The sequence below is a fragment of the Papio anubis genome, chromosome 4 (assembly GCF_008728515.1).
Source record: "Papio anubis isolate 15944 chromosome 4, Panubis1.0, whole genome shotgun sequence".
Classification (NCBI taxonomy): Eukaryota; Metazoa; Chordata; class Mammalia; order Primates; family Cercopithecidae; genus Papio; species Papio anubis.
Genome location: NC_044979.1, coordinates 92,237,795 through 92,243,881, shown reverse-complemented (window position 1 = coordinate 92,243,881; position 6,087 = coordinate 92,237,795). Strand labels below are relative to the sequence as shown.

General features: G+C 48.2%; 1 long non-coding RNA gene across 1 annotated transcript; it reads left to right on the top strand.

Annotated features, from left to right (window-relative positions):
- The first annotated feature begins 1,490 nt into the window (after positions 1 to 1,490).
- Positions 1,491 to 3,589, top strand: LOC108585052. Its single transcript, XR_001900881.3, has 2 exons — positions 1,491 to 1,628; positions 2,880 to 3,589. It is a non-coding gene; the product is annotated as an uncharacterized LOC108585052 (long non-coding RNA).
- The last annotated feature ends 2,498 nt before the right edge of the window (positions 3,590 to 6,087 follow it).

The following is a 6,087-nucleotide window of genomic DNA, read 5'->3' as shown; positions in this document are numbered from 1 at the left end:
CCTTGAACTCATGGACACAAGGGATCTTCTCGCTTCAGCCTCCTGAGTAGCTAGCACTACAGGTGAGCACCACTGCACTGGGCTTATATGTATGTATGTGTGTATGTATACATATATATGTGTGTGTGTGTGTGTATATATATATATTTTAGAGATGAGGTCTCGCTATGTTGCTCCGGATGGTCTCAAACTCCTGTGCTCAAGTGATCCTCCAGTCTCAGCCTCCTAAAGTGCTGGGATTACAGGTGTAAGCCACCATGCCCGGCCTGTTGTTAATACACGATGCATGCCAGAAGATGCGTACCCACATTTTTCCTCAATCATTGAATATACATGGCTGTGGGTAAGTCATTTGACTTCTCTTATCCTCCTTCCCCTTCTTGTCAAACAAGATAATAGAACATCTCTATCACAGGGCAGTTGTGAGAATGAAATGGCCAATGCATGTGCGAGTTCTTTGTTCATGCTAAAGTGAAATAGGAATATGAGAGATTTCCTTTTGGAATCCCCTTATGCCTTGCACGATGCCAGGACAAAGCAATGGTTCCCTAAGTATTGGCTGATTTACCTGAATAAAGGTATCTTCCTATAGCTTGCCAAGTTGGGATAATACTCCTGTTAGTATTCATGTTATTATTAACATTGCTAACACAAGAAGCAAAAATGCTGACTAGACCTTGGGCCACAACTTCTCTGAGGACTGGGCAAAGCACTATTGCTAGACACCACCCCATTCCTTTCCCTGTTGTCCCTGTGTAGGGACTCCAGGCCAGGAATCCCTGAACAGCAGCTCCCCTTCCAAACCTTGGGCTGCCGATTTGCCACATGGAAGCATCGTCATTTCAGACAAGGGCCTGAGAAGAGCAGGCTGTTCACTGTGCTCTGTGGCGTGCTCTGTGCTTGGGGGAAATCTCTGGTTTCATTTAGAACTCAGTCTGCAAGCTAAAGGGGAGAGCCTGCACTCTGAGGCCTGGTTGAGATGAAGTCCCCTTTGTAAAGAGCAGGAGAGGCCAAAAAAGGGATGGTTCACCCCGGGCCCCATGTTATACTTGCATGGTGTTTTTCTTCCTTAAATCAACCAATAGCTGACCTCCCCTCCCCCATCTCTCTACCTGGTAATATTAGCTCATTAACATTAGTCTACAGCGGCCCTCATCAGCTCCATCTTCTATCCTATGTACTGATCATCTACTGTGTGCCAGGTACTATTCTAGGTGATGGAAAAACAACTATGAACAAAGACCCCCTTTTTTATTTTGTTTTGTTTGAGTCGGAGTCTCACTCTGTCGCTCAGGCTGGAGTCCAATGGTGTGATCTTGGCTCACTGCAACCTCCACCTCCTGGGTTCAAGCAATTCTCCTGCCTCAGCACCCCAGAGTAGCTGGGACTATAGGCGCCTTCCACCACACCCGGCTAATTTTTGTATTTTTAGTAGAGACAGGGTTTCACCATGTTGGCCAGACTGGTCTCTTGGCCAGGCTGGTCTCAAACTCCTGACCTCATAATCTGCCCTCCTTGGCCTCCCAAAGTGCTGGGATTACAAGCGTGAGCCACCACACCCAGCAAAGACCTCTTCTTCATGGAGCTTTGATCCAAGGGAAAAGAAAGATAGGCCATAAACAAAACAGGTAGGTAACACGTAGCAGCACATTAGATGGTAATAACGTTCTCAAGAGAAAAAAAGCTAAGGCAGGGAAGGGAGTTAGGGAGTGCCAGGCTCCCTAACTGGGTGGGATTTTAAGTAGGGCAACCAGGGAAGGTCTTTGTTATGAGTTGAACTGTGTCCCCCTAGAATTTAATATTTAAAATCCTAATCTCTAATATCTCAGAATATTACCTTTTTTGAGATAGGGTCTTCACAGAGGTAATCAACTGAAAATGAGGTTTTAGGGTGGGCCTGAATCCAATGTGACTGGTGTTCTCCTAACAGGGAAATCTGGAGACAGACACAGGCAGGGAGAACACCCATGTGAGCATGAAGGTGGCCACTCATGTTGGGGGCAGGGGATGGAGGGGAGTACCTGGAGCAGACCTTTCCTTCACAGCCCTCAAAAGCAACAGACACTGCCAGCACCTTGATCTTAGACTTCCAGCCTCCAAAACTGTGAAGCAATACATTTCTGTTGTTTGAGCCACCCAGCTTGTGGTATTTTGTTACAGTAGCCCTGAGAAACTCATGTAGCTTTGCTGGGAAGACCTGAAGGAAGTGAGGGACCCACCCATGAAATCCCTGGGGAAAAAGCATTCTGGGCAGAGGGAACACCAAGTGCAAAGGTGTCGAGCGTGCCCCTTGGAGTTCAGGGACCAGTGAGGACCCTAGTGCGGCTGGGGCCAGTCAGGAAAGGAAGAGAAGTAAAGGAGGTCAGAGATAACTGGGGCCAGATCATGTGGAGCCTTGATGTTTACCTTAAGTCAGATGAGAACCACTGGAAGATTTTAAGCAGAGAAGGACGTGACCACTCTGGCTACTGAATTTCAGAACAAATAGGGGCAAAGGTGGAAGTAGGGAAATCAGTGAGCTTATTGCAATAATACAAGCAAATACAATGGTGACTTCCACAAGGCGGTGGCATGGGGTGATATGACACAGAGTAATTCTGGATATATTTAGGAAGATACATCTGATATCGTTTGCTGATAAATTAGTTATGGAGAAAGAGAACAGTTAAGAGTTGACCACAAGATTTTTGGTTTGATCAACTGAAACCATGGAATTGCAACTAACTGGAATGAAAAAGACCTTGGAGATGGCAGGTTTGAAGGAGAATAGCAGGAACTCAGTTCAGGACATATTTGGTTTGAGATGTCCATTAGATAGACATGGATTGGAACTAACAATAGTCTCTTTGCACCAAGTCTGACTTGTATGCTTGATTTAGGGGCCCTTCTACATCATCCGCATCTGGGATTTCACCAGAATCACAGCCGTTCTATGAGCTGTGTTGTGCTGGATGAATACTTGCTAAATATTGATGCTTCAAATCTCCAGGCCCAAGCTCCAAGCATTCTCAGCACAGCCATTTGGAGCAACTTCGACGCATAGAACTTCTTCAAGTCCAACCAAATAGACACCACCCCCTTGGGAAACAAGCCATCTCAGGGGGAAACCACCTCATGGGGCTCTCGACAGTCTTCCTCTAGCAACCATACTTTCAACTTTGACTTCACAGTTTTGTTTAGTGCTGCCTTCTCATTCGGGCTTTCCTTCCCAGAAGAAATACAGAAATATGAATTACACTTCTGTCATTAGAGATTCAATTAGCCAAGCTGAAATAAAATCTGTCTAAAGGACATGTAGCAATAGGCCTTTGAAACAAGCTTCGAGGTGGTCCCAGACATTCAATTCCAATTTCACATTGCATAACCAGAAACAAACTTGTACCTCAATGGGAAAGAACTTTTCAGACAGTCCATTATTTTTTATGTTACCTTCCTCTGTCATCAAAAACTGACCTGGATTTCCTCTCTCCTCCTCACTTAGGTTAACTTTTCTTCATGTCCTGGGTCATGCCCCAGGAACTTTTATCTACAAAGTGCTCAGCCTGGCGCACAATGCACATTCGCTGCTTAATAAATATTTGTTGACTGAGATGCGTGCTGCTGGCATGACCACAATGTGAGACATTAGCGACATCTGCTGGGGATATGGTGATGCTGTGCGGAATTTAAGTCAGAAATGCATGTTCTTGACTGGCCGAGTTAAATCAAATACTACAATGGGGCACTGTTGGAAGCTTGTGTCTACAGTGATGAGGCCATAGCTTTGCAGCTCTGCCTTACCAGGACATGGCCCAGTGGGTTATTGTTCTCCTATGATATAATGCAGCCTTGTTTTTTAAAAAATACAGAAATCAAGAAGTTGTGAAAAGGAGCTAACTGGGTAAAGCTGAGGTTTGCACAGGTCTGTTGGCTCCTAAGGAAATGAAGAAAGTGAGGACAGGGAAAGGATGGAGAAGCAGTTCTCCAGTCTCCCCCCACCCCGACCCCTGGCCCTCAGGAGAAAGTACAAGTGCCCAAAAGCGACTTCCCAGCCATTGTCCTTCCCCAGACTCACCTCCGACTTCTGCTCCCTGTGCCTGCCCCACACCCCAGGGGACACATTCCTAAGCTCCACTCCAGTCCAGCTAAAACATTCAGGCACTCACCTCCAAGCCTTTGAGCTTATTTGTTCAACAGCCAAGTATCAAGCGAGGACTTGGGAGCACTAGGAGGCGCTGTGCTAAACACGGGGATACATTCCAGAGCCAGTCCAGGGAGTGTGGTTCCAGAACCGGTGGCGCTTATGGTGTAGTGGATGTGGACTTTCTGGTCTGGATCTCCTCTCTCCTCCTCACATAAGTAACTCTTCTTCATGCCCCACGTCTCGGCACTTCCAGGAAACCTGCACTGGCCCCTCTAGCCTACACAGGATTCCCCCCAACGAAGCACCCTCCTAACCCCTGGCATTACCCCTCTCCAACCAAGTCAGAGCCTCTGGACTAGTTGGCCTCCTCCCCACCTCCCAATACACTAAATGTCCCCTCAAGCACAGGCTGCCTTCTTTACATTTATGTTCATCACAAAACCAGAAAAAGGCAGGTACTTGTGTGGTCCTGGAAGAGCTATGGTAACTGTCATGGACCCAGGAAACACGCCGTTCACTACCCAGAGGTGCTGCGGTGAGTGACAGGAGACTCAACAGCATTGTCACATCACAGAGCAAACCCTGCCTGCTGGGCTTCCAGGCCGCGTGAGGGTGGAGATAACCAACGACCTGCTTGATTGAGTGTGGAGCCCATGGAGCTGGTGGGGGTGCCAGGGAGGTCCCTGGTAGGGGTGGCAGGGAGGTCCCTTCAGATCTCTTCCAGTGTTCTGGGGTCTGCCTGTCCCAGGAACTGGCAGCAATTCCAGCACATTCCTGAGCACTTACTGCTAAGGTGAATCCAAGTTCACGTTCCCAGAACAGGTTCCGAGTCAGCCACGCCAGAGGTCTGTGCCAGCTTCACTTGGTCTAGGAAGCCTGGGACCACCATCAGCCCATTCTTCCTCGAGGCTCTGGAACAGCATGGGACATTAGCCGAGCTGTGCTCAGAAGCAACACTCACTGATGAGGGCTGCCGAGAGTCCCATCCTCTGCTCACCTGTCAATCAGTCAAGCCTCTTCACTGCCACCCTGACCATCCTGCCAGGGCTGATCACCTTGGCTGCTCACAGAACCCATGAGGACTGAGAATTTCCCAGATTCTCACAATGACTGAGCAGCCCTGCTTCCCCAGCCCTTTATAAGCATCTTGAACATGCCCAGGTGTGCCAGGTGTGGCCTCCATGGCCCGCCAGAGGAGGGGGCAGGGGGAGTGCAAAGACTGAATCAGACAAAGACTAAGCTTTGTTTCCGCCCCTTCTCCACCCTTTTTTCCCATGCAAGAGTCTCGAAGGCAGATTCAGACGGAAAAGTCAGCAACATTCCATCATTCGGTTCCTTTTCTTGGCCCCAATGTGTGCCCTGGGGCCCTTTTGTTCTTTGGCCTGGGTAGAGTGTGTGGCCACATGCTGCTGAAAAGGTCAGGGTCAAGATGCTGGGAGCTGCCAGTGGTGCTAGAGGAACCCATGTTTTCCACTGTGGATTAAAAATACCCTTTTGCCTGCGGCTGAGCTTCCCCTCCGAATCCAATAGGTCAATAAGGACCAAGGACAAAGCACAAACAGGGCCTGGAAGCCAAGAGATGTCGATAAAAATGGAGATAAATAGGCATTTCAGAGCAGGCAGGCCGTGGGTGTGGGGCATTGTCCCTTCTCTGGCCGGCAGTGCCTGGTCACTTTGTCTCCAAACAGTGCTTCCATTTTAAAGATGCCAGATTGGTTTGGACCCAAAGCTTGACTGTTGCGGGGTGGGCTGAGGTGGGAGTGGGGAGGATTCACACAGTAAAAAAAAAAAAAGGCATCCTCTTGGGTGCCAAATGTGGCAGTTCCTCCATTTCTTGCTTCTGTACAAAGCCCTCCCAATGTGGAAAACACTCCTTTTTGACAGTGTTACTCTTCTTTCCTTTTAAGAAAATAAGTTCCCAATCTTCGTGTTTTTTAAACAGTACAAATGCTGGCATTTCAGAG